This window comes from Somniosus microcephalus, chromosome 33 (genome assembly GCF_052327205.1).
Source record: "Somniosus microcephalus isolate GS21.2 chromosome 33, FLI_Smic_1.0, whole genome shotgun sequence".
Taxonomy (NCBI): domain Eukaryota; kingdom Metazoa; phylum Chordata; class Chondrichthyes; order Squaliformes; family Somniosidae; genus Somniosus; species Somniosus microcephalus.
In genome coordinates this window covers 26,030,063-26,057,210 of record NC_141019.1, presented here as the reverse complement: position 1 = coordinate 26,057,210, position 27,148 = coordinate 26,030,063, and the positions used below count along the sequence as shown (strand labels likewise).

Genomic DNA, 27,148 nt, shown 5'->3' with positions numbered 1-27,148 from the left:
ATGAAAACATGTCTGCGAGCGTTATATTTGTGTCTTGCCAGAGAACCTGAACCAGTACTAGGCTGGGTTTAAGGACCGTCTGAAACGAGATGGTGGAATGGGGGGGGACAGCAGGTTAGAGCTCAAGTTTGCAGTTGTTTGATTTTCTGCGAATGAGCAAGTTCATTGACTACTTTAAGAGTTGATGCCTTCGTGTCATGGGACACAGAATGAAAGGGGGAGGTTTGCAATCCTGGTTGTACGCAGTCCTGGAGGTTTAATCACATGACCTCCAAGCCCGAATTTTTTGGATAACTAATGAACATAAGCGTTGAAAGAAAATGAAAAAAACACAATATTTTTTTAATGCTCCGATGATTTTGCTCCCAAGTTGTTTGCAGCAGTGTCCAGGAGATTAATTTTTAATCCCTGGAGAACCCAGGATATTCTTGGAAAGTTGGCAACGCTGGGGGGCGATAATGGAAGTTCTATTTTGAAAACAGACTTTCATTTTAATTCATTCACGGGATGTGGGCGTCGCTGGCAAGGCCGGCATTTATTGCCCATCCCTAATTGCGCTTGAGAACCGCTGCAGTCCGTGTGGTGAAGGTGCTCCCACAGTGCTGTTAGGGAGGGAGTTCCAGGATTTTGACCCAGCGACGATGAAGGATCAGCGATATATTCCTAAGTCAGGATGGTGTGTGACTTGGAGGGGAACTTGGAGGTGGTGGTGTTCCCATGCGCCTGCTGCCCCTGTCCTTCTAGGTGGAAGAGGTCGCGGGTTTGGGAGGTGCTGCTGAAGAAGCCTTGGTGAGTTGCTGCAATGCATATTGTAGATGGTACACACTGCAGCCACGGTGCGCCGGTGGTGGAGGGAGTGAATGTTTAAGGTGGTGGATGGGGTGCCAATCAAGCGGGCTGCTTTGTCCTGGATGGGGTTGAGCTTCTTGAGTGTTGTTGGAGTTGCACTCATCCAGGCAAGTGGAGAGTATTCCACCACACTCCTTGTAGATGGTGGAAAGGCTTTGGGGAGTCAGGAGGTGAGTCGCTCACTGCAGAATACCAATCTCTGACCTGCTCTTGTAGTCATAGTATTTATGTGGCTGGTCCAGTTAAGTTTCTGGTCAATGGTGGCCCCCATTAAACTCATGAACCTCTCACTCAGGGGACACAATGTAAATCACACACCTCAAAGACGTGCTGTTGGTCTTACTATGCTTACGTGATAGAATTATTTATCTTTAACATCCAGAGCATTGGAGAAAAGGTTGTCTACCTTGTAGTGTTCCATCTATCTTTTATCATGTTTGTGTGGTCTTGAGTTGACAAGATAATTACAGATGAGGAAGGCCAATTGCCCCACCTTCGTCCATCCACACAGAAAGACTCTACAGTCCCCGCATCGCAGCATCGAATTGTTTCTTAAATGATTCTTCCCTCCACCACTCGATTTGGGACTTCAGTTCAAGTGTCGATCGCTCTCTGTGTGAAGAAAACCATTCTGATGACAGTCCTACATTTCCCTTTTACTAGTTTAAGCCTGTGAACCTGCTTGGCCTACGCTCTCAATTTAATTTAAACTTGTCTGGATGTACTTTTTCCATATTGTTTACAATCACATGGACTTCTGTTAGATCACACTAGATCATTCAGACCCAGCACAGTGCTTAGGTGTTACTCTGCTCCAGCGTCGTGTGTGTCCCTCTATCTCCAGTGCTCCATGCACGAACTGCCCGGGTGGTCATTCTGCACCAACACATCCACACTCTGTGCCCTGCAAGAAAAATGACACTTTTGCAAGTTAGAAATCCATTTCTAATACAATGCACATTTGGCAAAGACAGTCAGTGTGAAACTTTAACATTTGTTGCTGTGAAATCTCCTCAGAAGCAGGGAAAAGAGCAACTCTGGGTGAATGGAGAAGTGTTCTCTGAGTGTTACCCGAGGTTGAGCCCGTCGAGTCCCAGCACCGTACACTGGGCTGGGGTTGAGGCCCAGGGTTAAGGCCTGTCCCAAATTTAGATTGGTGACATTCAGTTAGGGGCTCTCTCAAAATCACTCTTCTTACCACTTACCACCTTTCTTCTTTAACGGTCCAACAAAAAGATGACTTTACATCTCAGGGAGAAATTCATTCCTTTTCTACATTAATGATGAAGCCTGTTGACTGGGCCTCTTCCCTCTGGAGTACCGGCACTGAATCCATCCTCGGAATACGGGATCAAAGTTGTCTCCTGCTGATGGCCGTTAAGAATCAGAGATCGAATGTGTTGCGAAATTCTCAGTTGTGATCTTCTCCACGGTATAAAACTATCCACTGTACGAACCCCGGAAAGGTATCCATCCCAGAAATCACATCCAGCAGTGGCCCCTTTGTGTTTCCCCCCAGTTGACTGACAGGTATTCAACATTTTAACCGATCAATGTGCACACGTCGCCCTGGGTTTGCTCTTTGGATATCCTGCTTCTGTCATTAACTGATTGTTGACACGCCAGTATTGATTGCCCCGGAACAAGTAAATCGCGACATTTTTCCAAGTGATTGCGGCATCGAGGTTTGATGGGGTTCTGGTGAACAGGTTCCCAAAGTTCTTTGGAGAACGGCTGAGGTTGTGCCAGCTGTTTTCATCCCACTGCCAGCAGCCATCACCCTACAGCAAGAGAAAAAGACAACGTCAACATTTCCTGCTCTGTGCGGAGTGATCTGATTACCAAAGGGGCGCACAGCAAGATCCCACAAAGTTAAATTAGATGAATTGCCAGATAACCTGCTTTGGTGTTGGTAGTTAAGGGAGCAATGTTGGCTGGGACACTGGGAAAACTCCCTGCTCTTCTTCAAATAGTGCCGTGGGGTCTTTTACATCGCAGAGCCTGCGGAGATTCCGTTTAACATCTCATCTGAAAGATGGTACCTCTGACAGTGCAGCGTTTCCTCAGTACTGCTCCCTCCGACAGTGCAGCCTTTTCTCAGTACTGCCCCCTCCGACAGTGCAGCCTTTCCTCAGTACTGCCCCCTCCGACAGTGCAGCGTTTCCTCAGTACTGCCCCCTCCGACAGTGCAGCGTTTCCTCAGTACTGCCCCCTCCGACAGTGCAGCCTGTAACATTTGCATACTGAATTATCATTGGCCCGCAGGCGTCTGTAAGGAATACCTATTATATTCACATGTGATCACATGCTGAGTTGTCATTGGCCTGCAGGCATCTGTAAGGACTGCTATTGTTTTGGAAGACCCAGGGTCTGGACTCCATCTTGTCCACATGGTGCTGTATTGATTGAGAAAGCTTACAGACCTGATGCTTCATTAAAAGAGTTTAAACTGTAATACTCCGTTGTCCTGCAATTTATTATTTTTGTACAAAGTGTGCAAAACAAGACATGGTGTCAGAACAGGGATTTGAAATGCACATCGTTGGAGCTCCCTTACCTCGAATGAATTGGGAATCTTTGAACTTACATAGAGAATGGTGCAAGTTCAAGCAACACGTGGAATTGATGTTCTCGGGTCCACTGAAAAGCAAAGGAGAGGAAGAAAGATGCAGCTATCTACTCCTGTGGATCGGAGAAAAAGGGAGAGACATTTTTAAGACATGGTCTCTCACCGCGGATGAAGCAAAGGTACTGAAAAGTTATTTTGACAGTTTTGAAGCATATGTGATGCCCAAGACAAATACGATATTCGCTAGGTACAAGTTTCAGGAGAAAGTACAAGGAGCTAGTGAGTCGTTTGAACAGTTCATGACTGAGTTAAAACTGCTGGTAAAAGTCTGTGAATATGCAGATAAAGATGAGATGGTCAGAGACCGCATCGTGTTTGGAATACATTCAGCTAAACTGAGAGAGAAACTTTTGAATGTTGGGTCCGGGCTAACGCTGGACAAAGCTATGGACATAGCTAGATCGCATGAGATAGCCCAAGCACAGTTGAAAACCATAACCGGCGCCACGAGCAGCTCACATGAACAGACAGTGCACGCAGTTAATAGACACACACCAAAGAACACCGCCCAGAGAGCATGTTTCAGAGTTCTAAAAATGGGCGACACAGACATAACACGCTTCAAAAACTGTGGATATTGTGGAAACAAGATGCACGGGGAAAAGGTGCAATGCCCCGCCAAAGGAAGGCAATGTGCTACATGTGATAAACGGAACCACTTTGCTAAAGTTTGCAAGACTGTTTTTGGAAAAACAGTACACACAGTGAGTGACAGCCAAATGCCAGATAGAGAGCCAAATGCAGAGGAACTGTTTATTGATTCTGTGTCACAGAAGAAACAGATTTCAGGGACTGAGCAAGCCTATGCCGATATTGAGATAGGAAAACAGGGCAAAGAGCTTAAGTTTAAACTGGACACTGGATCTCAGGTTAATGTAATTCCTCTGAGTGAGTATCACAGCTTGAACGATGAGTGTGAGCTACAGCCCACCTCACGCAGACTGACCGGCTGTGGGGGTGAGCAGCTCATTGTAAAAGGCACATGCGTGATGAAATGCAAGTACAAAGAAAGCGACATGATGCTGGACTTTTACATTGTTGACACTCAAGCACCTCCAGTGGTAGGCCTAAAGGCATGTTTAGACATGGACCTCATCAAGCTAGTGCTATCATTGACAGCACCAGTTGAGAAGCAGACAGTCATGGAGGAGTTTGCTGATGTTTTCAAAGGAATCGGACTATTCCCAGGCGAATGCACTATTCACCTTGACCCAGCAGCAACCCCTGTGGTTTGCCCACCGAGAAGGATACCCCTTGCTCTACGTAGTCGCCTGAAGGAGGAGCTACAGAGCATGGAGAATACAGAAATCATTGTCCGGGAAACAGAACCGACAGAGTGGGTCAACGCGTTAGTAGTGGTTGAGAAACCACGTACAGGCAAGCTCAGAGTCTGTCTCGACCCCAGAGATTTGAACAAGGCTATCAAACGCCCTCACTACCCTCTACCAACGCTAGATGACATCACACCCAAGCTAGTAGGAGCACGTTACTTCAGTGTAATGGACGCACGATCAGGATACTGGACTATCAAGCTCACGGAAGAGTCATCTAAGCTAACAACGTTCAACACACCATTTGGACGCTACCGATTTCTGCGTTTACCATTTGGTCTTATCTCAGCTCAGGATGAATTCCAGCGGAAGATCGACGAAACCTATGAAGGCCTCGACGGAGTAGTCACAATCGTAGACGACATCCTCATCTATGGCAGGAATAGAGAGGAACATGACAGGAACCTCCATGCGATGCTACAAAGATCACGGGAGAAAGGTATCCGGCTCAACCCCGAGAAAAGCATAATCGGATCCACCGAGATCAGTTATTTCGGGCATCGCCTCTCAACTGATGGCATTAAGCCGGATCCAGAGAAAATCTCCGTCATCAAGAAGATGGAGCCGCCGAAGAACCGCGCAGAACTAGAGACAGTACTAGGCATGGTTAACTACTTAGCCAAGTTTGCCCCGAGCCTCTCCGAAATCAACGCACCCATGCGTCAGTTGCTCAAACAATCCAATGAGTTCCTGTGGGACAAACAACATGACACAGCATTTCAGAAAATGAAAGACCTAATCACCAGAGAACCAGGACCAGTTCTTGCCTACTTCGACCCCAACAAAGAGCTCAGACTACAAGTGGACGCATCAAAGTACGGACTAGGCGCAGTATTACTGCAAGAAGGAAAGCCCATCGGCTACGCTTCCAGATCTCTCACAGACAGTGAAATCAACTATGCTCAAATCGAGAAAGAGCTATATGCAATTCTGTTCGGATGTAAGCGTTTCCACCAGTACGTCTATGGCCGACAAGTCATTGTGGAATCCGACCACAAGCCCCTCGAGTCAATCATGAGGAAACCACTAGCCGCAGCCCCACCAAGGCTACAGAGAATGATCCTTCAGCTACAGAAGTACGACTTCACAATCATTCACCGTCCAGGCAAAGACATTCCTGTCACAGACACGCTCTCCAGAAAGTCTCTTAGCTACCAGGACAGCAGCCTCAGTGAAGGCATGGATGTGCAGGTGCACATGGTGTACAACAGCTTACCTGTGAGTGACTCAAAACTGAAGGAGATCCGAGCAGCAACAGAGAAAGATGCACAACTCACACTGCTGAGCAAAGTCATACATGAAGGATGGCCTGAGGAAAGGAGGAAATGCCCTCAGAGCATATCTGAATTCTGGAACCACAGAGACAAACTGTCACAAATCAACGGGATCGTCTTCAAAGGGGAGAAAATCATCATTCCTACCAGTCTCAGAGAAGAGATGTTGACAAAAATTCATGCTGGACATATGGGCATGGAAAAATGCAAACAAAGAGCACGTGACATTATGTTTTGGCCCGGAATGTGCAAACACATTGAGGACATTGTCGGAAAATGTTCCATTTGTCTAGAACGCCGCCCATCAAATGTCAAAGTGCGCGTGATACCTCACCGTATCCCAGACAGGCCCTGGCAGGTCGTCGGCTGCAAGCAAGTGCATGCAAAATGTGTACAGAGACAGCAGCACCAAGAGAGATACTATGACAGGTCAGCTAGACTACTGCCGCCGCTGCACAATGGAGAATCCGTCAGGATCCAGGAGCATGACTACTGGAAGCCAGCATTCGTCATCCAGCCAGCTGACACTGAGCGATCGTATCACGTCCGCACCCCAGAAGGACAGGTGTACCGCCGCAATCGCAGGCACCTCCTGAACACCAAGGAACAACACTGTCATTCCGACGAGAGGATCAGTTCAACAGAGTGTGAGGAACAGAGCAATACACAAAACACATCATACTTACCTGAACCTGATTTGTTGACCGATTCAGGAGCATGCTCAATTCCATACCACACAAGGTCGGGATGAGAGGTCAAGCCTAGAGTTATCCTTGACTTGTGAACTGTCAAAGGGTGTAGGCGGATCGCTGCCCTAAAAAAAATAACTGTACAACGTTATTGAAACGTTGAGATGTTTTCAGTGCTAGTTAAATGTTGAGTTTACTTATATGTTGATGCTACTGAGAACATTGGTAGAAGAAAGGTTTAAAAGTAATGCATAACATTTTTCTTTTAAAAGAAAGGGGATGTGACATTTGCATACTGAATTATCATTGGCCCGCAGGCATCTGTAAGGAATATCTATTATATTCACATGTGATCACATGCTGAGTTGTCATTGGCCTGCAGGCATCTGTAAGGACTGCTATTGTTTTGGAAGACCTAGGGTCCGGAGTCCATCTTGTCCACACGGTGCTGGATGATTGAGAAAGCTTACAGACCTGATGCTTCATTAAAAGAGTTTAAACTGTAATACTCCGTTGTCCTGCAATTTATTATTTTTGTACAAAGTGTGCAAAACAAGACACAGCCTTTCCTCAGTACTGCCCACTCCGACAGTGCAGCGTTTCCTCAGTACTGCCCCCTGCGACAGTGCAGCGTTTCCTCAGTACTGCCCCCTCCGACAGTGCAGCCTTTCCTCAGTACTGCCCCCTCCGACAGTGCAGCGTTTCCTCAGTACTGCCCCCTCCGACAGTGCAGCGTTTCCTCAGTACTGCCCCCTCCGACAGTGCAGCCTTTCCTCAGTACTGCCCCCTCCGACAGTGCAGCGTTTTCTCAGTACTGCCCCCTCCGACAGTGCAGCCTTTCCTCAGTACTGCCCCCTCCGACAGTGCAGCGTTTCCTCAGTACTGCCCCCTCCGACAGTGCAGCGTTTCCTCAGTACTGCCCCCTCCGACAGTGCAGCCTTTCCTCAGTACTGCCCCCTCCGACAGTGCAGCGTTTTCTCAGTACTGCCCCCTCCGACAGTGCAGCGTTTCCTCAGTACTGCCCCCTCCGACAGTGCAGCGTTTCCTCAGTACTGCCCCCTCCGACAGTGCAGCGTTTCCTCAGTATTGCACTGGAGTGTCAGCCTAGAATATGTGCTCAAGTGCTGGACTTGGGCTTGAACCCACGACCTCTGACTCAAGTAAGAGCGATACCAAGGCTGACACAGGTAATAAAACTGTAAGTAATGCCGGGGGATGGGAGCCAATAGCATTAATGAACTGAAAAGCTGTTGGTTTATTTCACCAAAAAGGACGAACTTGCATTTCTATAGCACCCTTAACCACCTCAGGATGTCCCAAAGTGCTTCACAGAATGAAGTACTTTTTGAGGTGTGCTACCATTTTACCAAACAAAGGAGGTTCCCAGTACCATCGCCGTTTGCCTTGGACCATCATCGCATTTGTCATTTAATCTCTCTTACCTTCCACGCTTCTTACCACTTACCACCTTTCTTCTTTAATGGTCCAACAAAAAGATGACTTTACATATCGGGAGAAATTCATTCCTTTTCTACATTAATGTTGAAGCCTGTTGACTGGGCCTCTTCCCTCTGGAGTACCGGCACTGAATCCATCCTCGGAATACGGGATCAAAGTTGTCTCCTGCTGATGGCCGTTAAGAATCAGAGATCGAATGTGTTGTGAAATTCTCAGCTGTGGTATAAAACTATCCACTGTACGAACCCCAGAAAGGTATCCATCCCAGAAATGACATCGAGCAGTGGCCCCTTTGTGTTTCCCCCCAGTTGACTGACAGGTATTCAACATTTTAACCAATCAATGTTCACCCGTCACTCTGTTACAAACACTGCATCCAAACCTTGGATTTGCTCTTTGGATATCCTGCTTCTGTCATTAACTGATTGTTGACACGCCAGTATTGATCGCCCCGGAACAAGTAAATCTTGCTTAATAAAAACAGAAAATTCTGGAAGCACTCAGCAGGTCAGGCAGCATCTGTGGAGAGAGAAACAGAGTTAACGTTTCAAGTTGATGACTTTTCATCAGAAGTAAATCACGCGATTTTTCCGAGAGATTGCGGCATCGAGGTTTGATGGGATTCTGTTGAACAGGTTCCCAATGTTCCTTGGAGAACTGCTGAGGTTGTTCCAGCTGTTTTCATCCCACTGCCAGTAGCGATCGCCCTACAGCAAAACAAAAAGACAATGTCAACATTTCCTGCACTGTGTGGAGTGATCAGAGGCAGGAACCCTATAATTGGGCTCAGTGACACTGGGCTGGGTTCCTGCACTGGCTCACTACTGGCTGACTCCTGCTGGAAGGTGCTCACGTGTGGACTTCAGCTGAGGGGAAGAACAGGCACAGCAGGAAGCCAAGGGTCCTTCCCCAGTAAGATCAGCACCTGCAGGAGAGCATTGGATAGAAAAATGCTTCTCTTTCGTTTTCAGCTACTGCTTATGTGAAGGACTGTGGAACCCTGGTCGATTCAAAAAATACTTCAAGCACACAAAATCATGATTTGTAAAAAAACAGCTTCTGGTGACTGGACTGTAGCGCTGTCTATCAAAGATGTGTTTACATCACAGCACGTAAAGTAAGCAAGTGTGAAAACAAGAAAGACTTGCATTTATATAGCGCCTTTCATGACACTGGATGTCCCTAAGTGCTTTACAACCAATGAAGTGCTTTTTGAAGTGTAGTCACTGTTATAATGAAGGGAGACTGACGTTACCCGAGGGTCAGCCAGTCGACTCCCAGTACTATACACTGGGTTGGGGTTAAGGCCTGTCTGAAATACAGAGCAGTGACATCCAGTTAGGGGCTCTCTCAAAATCACTCTTCTTACCACTTACCACCTTTCTTTTTTAATGGTCCAACAAAAAGATGACTTTACATATCGGGGAGAAATTCATTCCTTTTCTACATTAATGATGAAGCCTGTTGACTGGGCCTCTTCCCTCTGGAGTACCGGCACTGAATCCATCCTCGGAATACGGGATCAAAGTTGTCTCCTGCTGATGGCCGTTAAGAATCAGAGATCAAATGTGTTGCGAAATTCTCAGTTGTGATCTTCTCCACGGTATAAAACCATCCACTGTATGAACCCCGGAAAGGTATCCATCCCAGAAATGACATCCAGCAGTGGCCCCTTTGTGTTTCCCCCCAGTTGACTGACAGGTATTCAACATTTTAACCAATCAATGTTCACCCGTCGTCCTGTTACAAACACTGCATCCAAACCTTGGATTTGCTCTTTGGATATCCTGCTTCTGTCATTAACTGATTGTTGACACGCCAGTATTGATCGCCCCGGAACAAGTAAATCTTGCTTAATAAAAACAGAAAATTCTGGAAGCACTCAGCAGGTCAGGCAGCATCTGTGGAGAGAGAAACAGAGTTAACGTTTCAAGTCGATGACTTTTCGTCAGAAGTAAATCATGCGATTTTTCCGAGAGACTGCGGCACTGAGGTTTGATGGGGTTCTGGTGAACAGGTTCCCAATGTTCTTTGGAGAACTGCTGAGGTTGTTCCAGCTGTTTTCATCCCACTGCCAGCAGCGATCGCCCTACAGCAAAACAAAAAGACAATGTCAACATTTCCTGCACTGTGTGGAGTGATCAGAGGCAGGAACCCTATAATTGGGCTCAGTGACACTGGGCTGGGTTCCTGCACTGGCTCACTACTGGCTGACTCCTGCTGGAAGGTGCTCACGTGTGGACTTCAGCTGAGGGGAAGAACAGGCACAGCAGGAAGCCAAGTTTCCTGCCCCAGTAAGATCAGCACCTGCAGGACAGCACTGGTTAGAAAAATGCTTCTCTTTCGTTTTCAGCTACTGCTTATGTGAAGGAATGTGGAACCCTGGTCGATTCAAAAAATACTTCAAGCTAACAAAATCATGATGTGTAAAAAAACAGCTTCTGGTGACTGGACTGTAGCGCTGTCTATCAAAGATGTGTTTACATCACAGCACGTAAAGTAAGCAAGTGTGAAAACAAGAAAGACTTGCATTTATATAGCACCTTTCATGACACTGGACGTCCCCAAGTGCTTTACAGCCAATGAAGTGCTTTTTGAAGTGTAGTCACTGTTATAATGAAAGGAGACTGACGTTACCCGAGGGTGAGCCAGTCGAGTCCCAGTACTATACACTGGGTTGGGGTTAAGGCCTGTCTCAAATACGGAGCAGTGACATCCAGTTAGGGGCTCTCTCAAAACCACGCTTCTTACCACTTACCACCTTTCTTTTTTAATGGTCCAACAAAAAGATGACTTTACATATCGGGGAGAAATTCATTCCTTTTCTACATTAATGATGAAGCCTGTTGACTGGGCCTCTTCCCTCTGGAGTACCGGCACTGAATCCATCCTCGGAATACGGGATCAAAGTTGTCTCCTGCTGATGGTCGTTAAGAATCAGAGATGGAATGTGTTGCGAAATTCTCAGCTGTGATCTTCTCCACGGTATAAAACCATCCACTGTACGAACCCCGGAAAGGTATCCATCCCAGAAATGACATCCAGCAGTGGCCCCTTTGTGTTTCCCCCCAGTTGACTGACAGGTATTCAACATTTTAACCAATCAATGTGCACACGTCGCCCTGTTACAAACACTGCATCCAAACCTTGGATTTGCTCTTTGGATATCCTGCTTCTGTCATTAACTGATTGTTGACACGCCAGTATTGATCGCCCCGGAACAAGTAAATCTTGAATCTTGCTTAATAAAAACAGAAAATTCTGGAAGCACTCAGCAGGTCAGGCAGCATCTGTGGAGAGAGAAACAGAGTTAACGTTTCAAGTCGATGACTTTTCGTCAGAAGTAAATCACGCGATTTTTCCGAGAGATTGCGACACTGAGGTTTGATGGGATTCTGGTGAACAGGTTCCCAATGTTCCTTGGAGAACTGCTGAGGTTGTTCCAGCTGTTTTCATCCCACTGCCAGCAGCCATCGCCCTACAGCAAAACAAAAAGACAATGTCAACATTTCCTGCACTGTGTGGAGTGATCAGAGGCAGGAACCCTATAATTGGGCTCAGTGACACTGGGCTGGGTTCCTGCACTGGCTCACTACTGGCTGACTCCTGCTGGAAGGTGCTCACGTGTGGACTTCAGCTGAGGGGAAGAACAGGCACAGCAGGAAGCCAAGGGTCCTGCCCCAGTAAGATCAGCACCTGCAGGAGAGCATTGGTTAGAAAAATGCTTCTCTTTCGTTTTCAGCTACTGCTTATGTGAAGGAATGTGGAACCCTGGTCGATTCAAAAAATACTTCAAGCTAACAAAATCATGATGTGTAAAAAAACAGCTTCTGGTGACTGGACTGTAGCGCTGTCTATCAAAGATGTGTTTACATCACAGCACGTAAAGTAAGCAAGTGTGAAAACAAGAAAGACTTGCATTTATATAGCACCTTTCATGACACTGGACGTCCCCAAGTGCTTTACAGCCAATGAAGTGCTTTTTGAAGTGTAGTCACTGTTATAATGAAAGGAGACTGACGTTACCCGAGGGTGAGCCAGTCGAGTCCCAGTACTATACACTGGGTTGGGGTTAAGGCCTGTCTCAAATACGGAGCAGTGACATCCAGTTAGGGGCTCTCTCAAAACCACGCTTCTTACCACTTACCACCTTTCTTTTTTAATGGTCCAACAAAAAGATGACTTTACATATCGGGGAGAAATTCATTCCTTTTCTACATTAATGATGAAGCCTGTTGACTGGGCCTCTTCCCTCTGGAGTACCGGCACTGAATCCATCCTCGGAATACGGGATCAAAGTTGTCTCCTGCTGATGGTCGTTAAGAATCAGAGATGGAATGTGTTGCGAAATTCTCAGCTGTGATCTTCTCCACGGTATAAAACCATCCACTGTACGAACCCCGGAAAGGTATCCATCCCAGAAATGACATCCAGCAGTGGCCCCTTTGTGTTTCCCCCCAGTTGACTGACAGGTATTCAACATTTTAACCAATCAATGTGCACACGTCGCCCTGTTACAAACACTGCATCCAAACCTTGGATTTGCTCTTTGGATATCCTGCTTCTGTCATTAACTGATTGTTGACACGCCAGTATTGATCGCCCCGGAAAAAGTAAATCTTGAATCTTGCTTAATAAAAACAGAAAATTCTGGAAGCACTCAGCAGGTCAGGCAGCATCTGTGGAGAGAGAAACAGAGTTAACGTTTCAAGTCGATGACTTTTCGTCAGAAGTAAATCACGCGATTTTTCCGAGAGATTGCGACATTGAGGTTTGATGGGATTCTGGTGAACAGGTTCCCAATGTTCCTTGGAGAACTGCTGAGGTTGTTCCAGCTGTTTTCATCCCACTGCCAGCAGCCATCGCCCTACAGCAAAACAAAAAGACAATGTCAACATTTCCTGCACTGTGTGGAGTGATCAGAGGCAGGAACCCTATAATTGGGCTCAGTGACACTGGGCTGGGTTCCTGCACTGGCTCACTACTGGCTGACTCCTGCTGGAAGGTGCTCACGTGTGGACTTCAGCTGAGGGGAAGAACAGGCACAGCAGGAAGCCAAGGGTCCTGCCCCAGTAAGATCAGCACCTGCAGGAGAGCATTGGTTAGAAAAATGCTTCTCTTTCGTTTTCAGCTACTGCTTATGTGAAGGACTGTGGAACCCTGGTCGATTCAAAAAATACTTCAAGCTAACAAAATCATGATATGTAAAAAAAACAGCTTCTGGTGACTGGACTGTAGCGCTGTCTATCAAAGATGTGTTTACATCACAGCACGTAAAGTAAGCAAGTGTGAAAACAAGAAAGACTTGCATTTATATAGCGCCTTTCATGACACTGGACGTCCCCAAGTGCTTCACAGCCAATGAAGTGCTTTTTGAAGTGTAGTCACTGTTATAATGAAAGGAGACTGACGTTACCCGAGGGTGAGCCAGTCGAGTCCCAGTACTATACACTGGGTTGGGGTTAAGGCCTGTCTCAAATACAGAGCAGTGTCATCCAGTTAGGGGCTCTCTCAAAATCACGCTTCTTACCACATACCACCTTTCTTTTTTAATGGTCCAACAAAAAGATGACTTTACATATCAGGAAGAAATTCATTCCTTTTCTACATTAATGTTGAAGCCTGTTGACTGGGCCTCTTCCCTCTGGAGTACCGGCACTGAATCCATCCTCGGAATACGGGATCAAAGTTGTCTCCTGCTGATGGTCGTTAAGAATCAGAGATGGAATGTGTTGCGAAATTCTCAGCTGTGATCTTCTCCACGGTATAAAACCATCCACTGTACGAACCCCGGAAAGGTATCCATCCCAGAAATGACATCCAGCAGTGGCCCCTTTGTGTTTCCCCCCAGTTGACTGACAGGTATTCAACATTTTAACCAATCAATGTGCACACGTCGTCCTGTTACAAACACTGCATCCAAACCTTGGATTTGCTCTTTGGATATCCTGCTTCTGTCATTAACTGATTGTTGACACACCAGTATTGATCGCCCCGGAACAAGTAAATCGTGCCATTTTTCCAAGTGATTGCGGCATCGAGGTTTGATGGGGTTCTGGTGAACAGGTTCCCAAAGTTCTTTGGCGAACGGCTGAGGTCGTTCCAGCTGTTTTCATCCCACTGCCAGTAGCCATCGCCCTACAGCAAAACAAAAAGACAATGTCAACATTTCCTGCACTGTGTGGAGTGATCAGAGGCAGGAACCCTATAATTGGGCTCAGTGACACTGGGCTGGGTTCCTGCACTGGTTCACTACTGGCTGACTCCTGCTGGAAGGTGCTCACGTGTGGATTTTAGTCCGGGGCAAGAACAGGCACAGCAGGAAGCCAAGTGTCCTGCCCCAGTAAGATCAGCACCTGCAGGAGAGCAAGGCAGAGCATTGGATAGAAAAATGCTTCTATTTCAATCTAAGTACACAGATGCTTTTGAAGGCTATAGTTTTCCCAAATTAATTTCCATGGAAGCTTTACGACTTTTGTTTAAAACACTTGAAACAGCTGGCTCCTGGCATCTGTCTCTACTTCTGAAATTCGAATCAGTTTTTATTTAAGCCCTGATCAGATCCCTATTGCATTGTCCTTTTATCTAAACTCGCAGACACAAATGGACACTCCATTTCCACATGAACCTCAACCTATTCCCGAGTTAGAATTTCACCACCTGGAATGCCACCTTGCTTTTCATCCCGAACTCAATCGAAACTATGCAAATAAAACATGGCACTCTGCTTGTGTGAGGGCAAGCTTTAGTTCCGCAATGAATGCCTGTCCTGATGCCTGTGGTGCTTTGCTACTCAGGTGTGGGGCGGTCAGGTAGATGGCAGATCAGGGTGTCACGCTGCGCGGAGAGCTCCCGAGAGTTGCAGAATGGGGCATCAGATTGGCAGATCGATCGAGGAAGCTGGCGTGAGATGGAGGGGTGTCACACCACTGTGGGAGCTGAAACTGGCAGACTCTACTGGCAGGCTGCTCTGGGACAACAACCTACAATTCATGGAGCACGATTCTGAAGCAATCACTCATATCGTTATGCAGAAGGTTAGAATTGACTTGGGGTATCTCATTGTGACCATCTGTTTAATCACCTACCACCACCGTGGGAGAACCATCACCACAAAGTCTGCAGCAGTTCAAGTAGGCCCACCACCAGCTTCATTGGACACCCAGGGATGGGCAATAAATACTGGCCTGGCCTGACTGCAATTCATTCCCATTAAACTCATGAGCCACTCACTCACAGGACACAATGTACATCACACACCGCAAAGAAGCAATTTGATCTCTCAAGATAATTACAGATGAGGAAGGCCAATTGCCCCACCTTCGTCCTTCCACACAGAAAGACTCTACAGTCCCCACAGCGCAGCATCGAATTGTTTCTTAAATGATTCTTTCCTCCACCACTCGATTTGGGACTTCAGTCCAAGTGTCGATCGCTCTCTGTGTGAAGAAAACCATTCTGATGTCAGTCCTACATTTCCCTTTTACTAGTTTAAGCCTGTGAACCTGCTTGGCCGACACTCGCAATTTAATTTAAACTTGTCTGGATGTACTTTTTCCATATTGTTTACAATCACATGGACTTCTGTTAGATCACATTAGATCATTCAGGCCCAGCACACTGCTTAGGTGTTACTCTGCTCCAGTGTCGTGTGTGTCCCTCTATCTCCAGTGCTCCATGCATGAACTGCCCGGGTGGTCATTCTGCACCAACACATCCACACTCTGTGACCTGCAAGAAAAATGACACGTTTGCAAGTTAGAAATCCAGTTCTAATACAATGCACATTTGGCAAAGACAGTCAGTGTGAAACTTTAACAGTTGTTGCTGTGAAATCTCCTCAGTAACGGGGAAAAGAGAAGAAAATGGAGTCACTGAGAGCCATTCAGAACAAAAAAAATCAATCGCTGCTCACCCAGATTTTCCTCATTCCCCTCCCCTCAGCTTTGAGTTTTGTCGGGGTACAGTTCCAGGGACACCAGCATCCCCATCCCCCCTACCTCACGCTAATTGTCAACTTTCAGGCGTCAACCTCGTGTGTCGAAAAGCTGTTCAACTGTGCGGGCTGTCCCAATCGAGCCGAATTGTGTTCATACACCTATGAACTTTCCAGCAGGGGTCACTGTATAGTGATCAGGACCAGGAGCACTGGCTGATTTTTAGAAGACACCTTGGCCTGGAAATTGGTCCCGGGCGGTGGCGCAAAGCGGGCAGTATCGGATTGGCCGCCCGTTATACACAGCGCCCGATATTCAGGTGCATTGGCTGCAATGGAACTGAATATCCGGCGCTGTGCATAACGGGCGGCCAATCCGATACTGCCCGCTTTGCGCCACCGCCCGGGACCAATTTCTAGGCACTTGTCTCCTCAAAACAGTTAACAACTATTCCTACCAGGAACCCTGAGGCCTGAATGAGACAATGGCATTTCCAATTGATTTCCAGGCGAGACTCCCAGCTGCAGTGACCACATCATGCTGAGGAATGTTGCAGGCGCCTTTGGAAGCTGCTCTCCCTCCCCCGTCCAAGTCAAGCAAATACTGTTCCTCTCCAATTCTCAAATTTGTCCATGTTCAAGAACGGCAGAGTTCTCCAAACCAGCCTGTGTTTGTTCTTTTTTAATTATTCATTCCTGGGATGTGGGCGTCGCCTTAAGGCCAGCATTTATTGCCCTTCCTAATTGCCCTCGAGAAGGTGGTGGGGAGCCGCCTTCTTGATTACACTGATTGACTTGCTAGGCCATTTCAGAGGGCAGTTAAGAGTCAACCACATTGTTGTGGGTCTGGAGTCACATATAGGCCAGACCGGGCGAGGATGGTAGATTTCCTTCCCTAAAGGACATTAATGAACCAGATGGGTTTTTAACGACAAAATGGCAGCTTTCTGGTCACCGTTATGAGGCTTCCCATTCCAGACTTATATTAATTAACTGATTTTAAATTCCTCAGCTGCCATGGTGGGATTTGAACTTGTGTCTCCAGATCATTAACCAGGCTGCGGGATTACTAGTCCAGTAACATAACCACTATGCGACCGCACCCATACCATATCCATGCTCTGTAAGAAAGTGAGTATTTTCCACAATGAACTGACACTTGTCTCATGTTGTGTCTCAGTTCACGATCATGCTGAGCCCAGGCACTGACCCATCTCCTCTCCACATGTACACGGCATCAAGTTTCAAATTAATGAATGGGACATAGTACCAGGAAAGCAGGAATAGGAATCGGCGTCCATGTCGGAGACTATGTTCTTTGTGACCGAATGGTGTTTCCCGGAGCCTGAGGGTGAGCCAGTCGGTCCCAGCACTGAACACTGGGATGGGGTTGAGGCTCAGGCTGAGTCCTGTCCCAAATACAGTTCAGTGACATCCAGATAGGAGTTCTCACAAAATCATGCTTCTTACCAGCTTTCTTCATTAAAATTCATTCCTTTTCTACAATAATGTTGAAGCCTGTTGACTGGGCCTCTTCCCTCTGGAGTACCGGCACAGAATCCATCCTCGGAATACGGGATCAAAGCTGTCTCCTGCTGATGGCCGTTAAGAATCAGAGATCAAATGTGTTGTGAAATTCTCAGTTGTGATCTTCTCCACGGTATAAAACTATCCACTGTACGAACCCCGGAAAGGTATCCATCCCAGAAATGACATCCAGCAGTGGCCCCTTTGTGTTTCCCCCCAGTTGACTGACAGGTATTCAATATTTTAACCAATCAATGTGCACACGTCGTCCTGTTACAAACACTGCATCCAGACCTTGGATTTGCTCTTTGTTAATCCTGCTTCTGTCATTAACTGATTGTTGACACGCCAGTATTGATCGCCCCGGAACAAGTAAATCGTGCCATTTTTCCAAGTGATTGCGGCATCGAGGTTTGATGGGATTCTGGTGAACAGGTTCCCAATGTTCCTTGGCGAACGGCTGAGGTTGTTCCAGCTGTTTTCATCCCACTGCCAGCAGCCATCGCCCTACAGCAAGAGAAAAAGACAATGTCAACATTTCCTGCACTGTGTGGAGTGATCAGAGGCAGGAACCCTATAATTGGGCTCAGTGACACTGGGCTGGGTTCCTGCACTGGCTCACTACTGGCTGACTCCTGCTGGAAGGTGCTCACGTGTGGACTTCAGCTGAGGGGAAGAACAGGCACAGCAGGAAGCCAAGGGTCCTGCCCCAGTAAGATCAGCACTTGCAGGAGAGCATTGGATAGGAAAATGCTTCTACAGGAAACTCTCGATTTACCGGCACCTAAATAACCGGAAATCTCTGTTAACCGGCAAAATTCAGGCGTAGGTTCAGGTAAGTTCTACTTCATATTAGTGGCAGTTCCTGGATCTGTGGCTGTGTAACCGGGGTTCGTGCACTTGTTGCTAAGCAACAGGGACGCTTGGTCTGTGGCCGGAGTTCCTGCACATGTTGCGAAGCAACAGGGAAGCCTGGATTTGTTGCTGTGCACGGAGCTCTCGTACCTTTTAAACTATACCTCTCTGTAATCCGGGCATTTTGATAAACCGGCACCACGCCGGTCCCGTTGGTGCCGGATAATAAAGAGTTTCCTGTATTTCAATCTAATTCCACTGAATCTTGTCGATTCAACCTTGGTCGAACCAAACACAAACATTCACAAAGAAATAATGGACACTTCCCAATTGTGTGTAATCTGGGTGAATGGGGAAATGTTCTCTCTCTCGGTGAATGGGGAAATGTTCCCTCTCTGGGTGAATGGGGAAATGTTCTCTCTCTGGGTGAATGGGGAAATGTTCTCTCTCTCTGGGTGAATGGGGAAATGTTCTCTCTCTCTGGGTGAATGGGGAAATGTTCTCTCTGGGTGAATGGGGAAATGTTCTCTCTCTCTGGGTGAATGGGGAAATGTTCTCTCTCTCTGGGTGAATGGGGAAATGTTCTCTCTCTCTGGGTGAATGGGGAAATGTTCGCTCTCTGGGTGAATGGGGAAATGTTCTCTCTCTCTGGGTGAATGGGGAAATGTTCGCTCTCTGGGTGAATGGGGAAATGTTCTCTCTCCGGGTGAATGGGGAAATGTTCTCTCTCTCTGGGTGAATGGGGAAATGTTCTCTCTCTGGGTGAATGGGGAAATGTTCTCTCTCTCTGGGTGAATGGGGAAATGTTCTCTCTCTGGGTGAATGGGGAAATGTTCTCTCTCTCTGGGTGAATGGGGAAATGTTCTCTCTCCGGGTGAATGGGGAAATGTTCTCTCTCTCTGGGTGAATGGGGAAATGTTCTCTCTCTGGGTGAATGGGGAAATGTTCTCTCTCTCTGGGTGAATGGGGAAATGTTCTCTCTCTGGGTGAATGGGGAAATGTTCTCTCTCTCTGGGTGAATGGGGAAATGTTCTCTCTCTGGGTGAATGGGGAAATGTTCTCTCTCTGGGTGAATGGGGAAATGTTCTCTCTCTCTGGGTGAATGGGGAAATGTTCTCTCTCTCTGGGTGAATGGGGAAATGTTCTCTCTCTGGGTGAATGGGGAAATGTTCTCTCTCTCTGGGTGAATGGGGAAATGTTCTCTCTCTCTGGGTGAATGGGGAAATGTTCTCTCTCTGGGTGAATGGGGAAATGTTCTCTCTCTCTGGGTGAATGGGGAAATGTTCTCTCTCTCTGGGTGAATGGGGAAATGTTCTCTCTCTCTGGGTGAATGGGGAAATGTTCTCTCTCTCTGGGTGAATGGGGAAATGTTCTCTCTCTGGGTGAATGGGGAAATGTTCTCTCTCTCTGGGTGAATGGGGAAATGTTCTCTCTCTGGGTGAATGGGGAAATGTTCTCTCTCTCTGGGTGAATGGGGAAATGTTCTCTCTCTGGGTGAATGGGGAAATGTTCTCTCTCTGGGTGAATGGGGAAATGTTCTCTCTCTCTGGGTGAATGGGGAAATGTTCTCTCTCTCTGGGTGAATGGGGAAATGTTCTCTCTCTCTGGGTGAATGGGGAAATGTTCTCTCTCTGGGTGAATGGGGAAATGTTCTCTCTCTGGGTGAATGGGGAAATGTTCTCTCTCTGGGTGAATGGGGAAATGTTCTCTCTCTGGGTGAATGGGGAAATGTTCTCTCTCTCTGGGTGAATGGGGAAATGTTCTCTCTCTGGGTGAATGGGGAAATGTTCTCTCTCTGGGTGAATGGGGAAATGTTCTCTCTCTGGGTGAATGGGGAAATGTTCTCTCTCTCTGGGTGAATGGGGAAATGTTCTCTCTCTCTGGGTGAATGGGGAAATGTTCTCTCTCTGGGTGAATGGGGAAATGTTCTCTCTCTGGGTGAATGGGGAAATGTTCTCTCTCTGGGTGAATGGGGAAATGTTCTCTCTCTGGGTGAATGGGGAAATGTTCTCTCTGGGTGAATGGGGAAATGTTCTCTCTCTGGGTGAATGGGGAAATGTTCTCTCTCTGGGTGAATGGGGAAATGTTCTCTCTGGGTGAATGGGGAAATGTTCTCTCTCTCTGGGTGAATGGGGAAATGTTTTCTCTCTGGGTGAATGGGGAAATGTTCTCTCTCTGGGTGAATGGGGAAATGTTCTCTCTCTCTGGGTGAATGGGGAAATGTTTTCTCTCTGGGTGAATGGGGAAATGTTCTCTCTCTGGGTGAATGGGGAAATGTTCTCTCTCTCTGGGTGAATGGGGAAATGTTCTCTCTCTGGGTGAATGGGGAAATGTTCTCTCTCTCTGGGTGAATGGGGAAATGTTCTCTCTCTGGGTGAATGGGGAAATGTTCTCTCTCTGGGTGAAAGGGGAAATGTTCTCTCTCTCTGGGTGAATGGGGAAATGTTCTCTCTCTCTGGGTGAATGGGGAAATGTTCTCTCTCTGGGTGAATGGGGAAATGTTCTCTCTCTGGGTGAAAGGGGAAATGTTCTCTCTCTGGGTGAATGGGGAAATGTTCTCTCTCTGGGTGAATGGGGAAATGTTCTCTCTCTCTGGGTGAATGGGGAAATGTTCTCTCTCTGGGTGAATGGGGAAATGTTCTCTCTCTGGGTGAATGGGGAAATGTTCTCTCTCTGGGTGAATGGGGAAATGTTCTCTCTCTGGGTGAATGGGGAAATGTTCTCTCTCTGGGTGAATGGGGAAATGTTCTCTCTCTCTGGGTGAATGGGGAAATGTTCTCTCTCTGGGTGAATGGGGAAATGTTCTCTCTCTGGGTGAATGGGGAAATGTTCTCTCTCTGGGTGAATGGGGAAATGTTCTCTCTCTGGGTGAATGGGGAAATGTTCTCTCTCTGGGTGAATGGGGAAATGTTCTCTCTCTGGGTGAATGGGGAAATGTTCTCTCTCTGGGTGAATGGGGAAATGTTCTCTCTCTGGGTGAATGGGGAAATGTTCTCTCTCTGGGTGAATGGGGAAATGTTCTCTCTCTGGGTGAATGGGGAAATGTTCTCTCTCTGGGTGAATGGGGAAATGTTCTCTCTCTGGGTGAATGGGGAAATGTTCTCTCTCTCTGGGTGAATGGGGAAATGTTCTCTCTCTGGGTGAATGGGGAAATGTTCTCTCTCTGGGTGAATGGGGAAATGTTCTCTCTCTCTGGGTGAATGGGGAAATGTTCTCTCTCTCTGGGTGAATGGGGAAATGTTCTCTCTCTCTGGGTGAATGGGGAAATGTTCTCTCTCTGGGTGAATGGGGAAATGTTCTCTCTCTGGGTGAATGGGGAAATGTTCTCTCTCTGGGTGAATGGGGAAATGTTCTCTCTCTGGGTGAATGGGGAAATGTTCTCTCTCTCTGGGTGAATGGGGAAATGTTCTCTCTCTGGGTGAATGGGGAAATGTTCTCTCTCTGGGTGAATGGGGAAATGTTCTCTCTCTGGGTGAATGGGGAAATGTTCTCTCTCTCTGGGTGAATGGGGAAATGTTCTCTCTCTCTGGGTGAATGGGGAAATGTTCTCTCTCTCTGGGTGAATGGGGAAATGTTTCTCTCTCTGGGTGAATGGGGAAATGTTCTCTCTCTCTGGGTGAATGGGGAAATGTTCTCTCTCTCTGGGTGAATGGGGAAATGTTCTCTCTCTCTGGGTGAATGGGGAAATGTTCTCTCTCTCTGGGTGAATGGGGAAATGTTCTCTCTCTCTGGGTGAATGGGGAAATGTTCTCTCTCTGGGTGAATGGGGAAATGTTCACTCTCTCTGGGTGAATGGGGAAATGTTCACTCTCTCTGGGTGAATGGGGAAATGTTCTCTCTCTCTGGGTGAATGGGGAAATGTTCTCTCTCTCTGGGTGAATGGGGAAATGTTCTCTCTCTCTGGGTGAATGGGGAAATGTTCTCTCTCTCTGGGTGAATGGGGAAATGTTCTCTCTCTCTGGGTGAATGGGGAAATGTTCTCTCTCTGGTTGAATGGGGAAATGTTCACTCTCTCTGGGTGAATGGGGAAATGTTCTCTCTCTCTGGGTGAATGGGGAAATGTTCTCTCTCTGGGTGAATGGGGAAATGTTCACTCTCTCTGGGTGAATGGGGAAATGTTCTCTCTCTCTGGGTGAATGGGGAAATGTTCTCTCTCTCTGGGTGAATGGGGAAATGTTCTCTCTCTGGGTGAATGGGGAAATGTTCACTCTCTCTGGGTGAATGGGGAAATGTTCTCTCTCTCTGGGTGAATGGGGAAATGTTCTCTCTCTCTGGGTGAATGGGGAAATGTTCTCTCTCTCTGGGTGAATGGGGAAATGTTCTCTCTCTCTGGGTGAATGGGGAAATGTTCTCTCTCTGGGTGAATGGGGAAATGTTCTCTCTCTGGGTGAATGGGGAAATGTTCTCTCTCTGGGTGAATGGGGAAATGTTCTCTCTCTGGGTGAATGGGGAAATGTTCTCTCTCTGGGTGAATGGGGAAATGTTCTCTCTCTGGGTGAATGGGGAAATGTTCTCTCTCTCTGGGTGAATGGGGAAATGTTCTCTCTGGGTGAATGGGGAAATGTTCTCTCTCTCTGGGTGAATGGGGAAATGTTCTCTCTCTCTGGGTGAATGGGGAAATGTTCTCTCAGGGTGAATGGGGAAATGTTCTCTCTCTGGGTGAATGGGGAAATGTTCTCTCTCTCTGGGTGAATGGGGAAATGTTCTCTCTCTGGGTGAATGGGGAAATGTTCTCTCTCTCTGGGTGAATGGGGAAATGTTCTCTCTCTCTGGGTGAATGGGGAAATGTTCTCTCTCTCTGGGTGAATGGGGAAATGTTCTCTCTCTGGGTGAATGGGGAAATGTTCTCTCTCTGGTTGAATGGGGAAATGTTCTCTCTCTGGGTGAATGGGGAAATGTTCTCTCTCTGGGTGAATGGGGAAATGTTCTCTCTCTGGGTGAATGGGGAAATGTTCTCTCTCTGGGTGAATGGGGAAATGTTCTCCCTCTCTGGGTGAATGGGGAAATGTTCTCTCTCTCTGGGTGAATGGGGAAATGTTCTCTCTCTGGGTGAATGGGGAAATGTTCTCTCTCTGGGTGAATGGGGAAATGTTCTCTCTCTCTGGGTGAATGGGGAAATGTTCTCTCTCTGGGTGAATGGGGAAATGTTCTCTCTCTGGGTGAATGGGGAAATGTTCTCTCTCTGGGTGAATGGGGAAATGTTCTCTCTCTCTGGGTGAACGGGGAAATGTTCTCTCTCTGGGTGAATGGGGAAATGTTCTCTCTCTCTGGGTGAATGGGGAAATGTTCTCTCTCTGGGTGAATGGGGAAATGTTCTCTCTCTGGGTGAATGGGGAAATGTTCTCTCTCTGGGTGAATGGGGAAATGTTCTCTCTCTGGGTGAATGGGGAAATGTTCTCTCTCTGGGTGAATGGGGAAATGTTCTCTCTCTCTGGGTGAATGGGGAAATGTTCTCTCTCTGGGTGAATGGGGAAATGTTCTCTCTCTGGGTGAATGGGGAAATGTTCTCTCTCTGGGTGAATGGGGAAATGTTCTCTCTCTGGGTGAATGGGGAAATGTTCTCTCTGGGTGAATGGGGAAATGTTCTCTCTCTGGGTGAATGGGGAAATGTTCTCTCTCTCTGGGTGAATGGGGAAATGTTCTCTCTCTGGGTGAATGGGGAAATGTTCTCTCTCTGGGTGAATGGGGAAATGTTCTCTCTCTCTGGGTGAATGGGGAAATGTTCTCTCTCTGGGTGAATGGGGAAATGTTCTCTCTCTGGGTGAATGGGGAAATGTTCTCTCTCTGGGTGAATGGGGAAATGTTCTCTCTCTGGGTGAATGGGGAAATGTTCTCTCTCTCTGGGTGAATGGGGAAATGTTCTCTCTCTGGGTGAATGGGGAAATGTTCTCTCTCTGGGTGAATGGGGAAATGTTTTCTCTCTCTGGGTGAATGGGGAAATGTTCTCTCTCCGGGTGAATGGGGAAATGTTCTCTCTCTGGGTGAATGGGGAAATGTTCTCTCTCTGGGTGAATGGGGAAATGTTCTCTCTCTCTGGGTGAATGGGGAAATGTTCTCTCTCTGGGTGAATGGGGAAATGTTCTCTCTCTGTGTGAATGGGGAAATGTTCTCTCTCTCTGGGTGAATGGGGAAATGTTCACTCTCCGGGTGAATGGGGAAATGTTCTCTCTCTCTGGGTGAATGGGGAAATGTTCTCTCTCTGGGTGAATGGGGAAATGTTCTCTCTCTGGGTGAATGGGGAAATGTTCTCTCTCTGGGTGAATGGGGAAATGTTCTCTCTCTCTGGGTGAATGGGGAAATGTTCTCTCTCTCTGGGTGAATGGGGAAATGTTCTCTCTCTGGGTGAATGGGGAAATGTTCTCTCTCTCTGGGTGAATGGGGAAATGTTCTCTCTCTGGGTGAATGGGGAAATGTTCTCTCTCTGGGTGAATGGGGAAATGTTCTCTCTCTGGGTGAATGGGGAAATGTTCTCTCTCTGGGTGAATGGGGAAATGTTCTCTCTCTCTGGGTGAATGGGGAAATGTTCTCTCTCTCTGGGTGAATGGGGAAATGTTCACTCTCTCTGGGTGAATGGGGAAATGTTCTCTCTCTGGGTGAATGGGGAAATGCTCTCTCTCTGGGTGAATGGGGAAATGTTCTCTCTCTCTGGGTGAATGGGGAAATGTTCTCTCTCTCTGGGTGAATGGGGAAATGTTCTCTCTCTCTGGGTGAATGGGGAAATGTTCACTCTCTCTGGGTGAATGGGGAAATGTTCTCTCTCTGGGTGAATGGAGAAATGTTCTCTCGCTGGGTGAATGGGGAAATGTTCTCTCTCTCTGGGTGAATGGGGAAATGTTTTCTCTCTGGGTGAATGGGGAAATGTTCTCTCTCTCTGGGTGAATGGGGAAATGTTCTCTCTCTCTGGGTGAATGGGGAAATGTTCTCTCTCTGGGTGAATGGGGAAATGTTCTCTCTCTCTGGGTGAATGGGGAAATGTTCTCTCTCTCTGGGTGAATGGGGAAATGTTCTCTCTCTGGGTGAATGGGGAAATGTTCTCTCTCTGGGTGAATGGGGAAATGTTCTCTCTCTCTGGGTGAATGGGGAAATGTTCTCTCTCTGGGTGAATGGGGAAATGTTCTCTCTCTCTGGGTGAATGGGGAAATGTTCTCTCTCTGGGTGAATGGGGAAATGTTCTCTCTCTCTGGGTGAATGGGGAAATGTTCTCTCTCTGGGTGAATGGGGAAATGTTCTCTCTCTCTGGGTGAATGGGGAAATGTTCTCTCTCTCTGGGTGAATGGGGAAATGTTCTCTCTCTGGGTGAATGGGGAAATGTTCTCTCTCTCTGGGTGAATGGGGAAATGTTCTCTCTCTGGGTGAATGGGGAAATGTTCTCTCTCTGGGTGAATGGGGAAATGTTCTCTCTCTGGGTGAATGGGGAAATGTTCTCTCTCTCTGGGTGAATGGGGAAATGTTCTCTCTCTCTGGGTGAATGGGGAAATGTTCTCTCTCTCTGGGTGAATGGGGAAATGTTCTCTCTCTGGGTGAATGGGGAAATGTTCTCTCTCTGGGTGAATGGGGAAATGTTCTCTCTCTGGGTGAATGGGGAAATGTTCTCTCTCTCTGGGTGAATGGGGAAATGTTCTCTCTCTCTGGGTGAATGGGGAAATGTTCTCTCTCTGGGTGAATGGGGAAATGTTCTCTCTCTCTGGGTGAATGGGGAAATGTTCTCTCTCTGGGTGAATGGGGAAATGTTCTCTCTCTCTGGGTGAATGGGGAAATGTTCTCTCTCTGGGTGAATGGGGAAATGTTCTCTCTCTGGGTGAATGGGGAAATGTTCTCTCTCTCTGGGTGAATGGGGAAATGTTCTCTCTCTCTGGGTGAATGGGGAAATGTTCTCTCTCTGGGTGAATGGGGAAATGTTCTCTCTCTCTGGGTGAATGGGGAAATGTTCTCTCTCTGGGTGAATGGGGAAATGTTCTCTCTCTCTGGGTGAATGGGGAAATGTTCTCTCTCTCTGGGTGAATGGGGAAATGTTCTCTCTCTGGGTGAATGGGGAAATGTTCTCTCTCTCTGGGTGAATGGGGAAATGTTCTCTCTCTGGGTGAATGGGGAAATGTTCTCTCTCTGGGTGAATGGGGAAATGTTCTCTCTCTGGGTGAATGGGGAAATGTTCTCTCTCTCTGGGTGAATGGGGAAATGTTCTCTCTCTGGGTGAATGGGGAAATGTTCTCTCTCTCTGGGTGAATGGGGAAATGTTCTCTCTCTGGGTGAATGGGGAAATGTTCTCTCTCTCTGGGTGAATGGGGAAATGTTCTCTCTCTGGGTGAATGGGGAAATGTTCTCTCTCTGGGTGAATGGGGAAATGTTCTCTCTCTGGGTGAATGGGGAAATGTTCTCTCTCTGGGTGAATGGGGAAATGTTCTCTCTCTCTGGGTGAATGGGGAAATGTTCACTCTCTCTGGGTGAATGGGGAAATGTTCTCTCTCTCTGGGTGAATGGGGAAATGTTCTCTCTCTCTGGGTGAATGGGGAAATGTTCTCTCTCTGGGTGAATGGGGAAATGTTCTCTCTCTGGGTGAATGGGGAAATGTTCTCTCTCTGGGTGAATGGGGAAATGTTCTC

At 47.4% G+C, this 27,148-nt stretch overlaps 1 long non-coding RNA gene across 7 annotated transcripts; it reads right to left on the bottom strand.

Moving 5' to 3' along the window:
- Nucleotides 1-321: 321 nt before the first annotated feature.
- On the bottom strand, nt 322-16,371 carry LOC147097027 (uncharacterized). Of its 7 annotated transcripts, none has more exons than XR_015074467.1 (5): nt 15,551-16,370; nt 10,982-14,368; nt 9,607-10,319; nt 8,238-8,937; nt 322-2,630 (listed from the first exon to the last, which is right to left on the bottom strand). It is a non-coding gene; the product is annotated as an uncharacterized LOC147097027 (long non-coding RNA). The 7 variants fall into 7 exon arrangements; XR_015074468.1 differs by having other exon boundaries at nt 8,238-10,319; nt 10,982-11,520; nt 12,378-14,368; XR_015074469.1 differs by having other exon boundaries at nt 322-1,753; nt 2,055-2,630; nt 8,238-10,319; nt 15,551-16,367.
- Between the last annotated feature and the right edge of the window lie 10,777 nt (nt 16,372-27,148).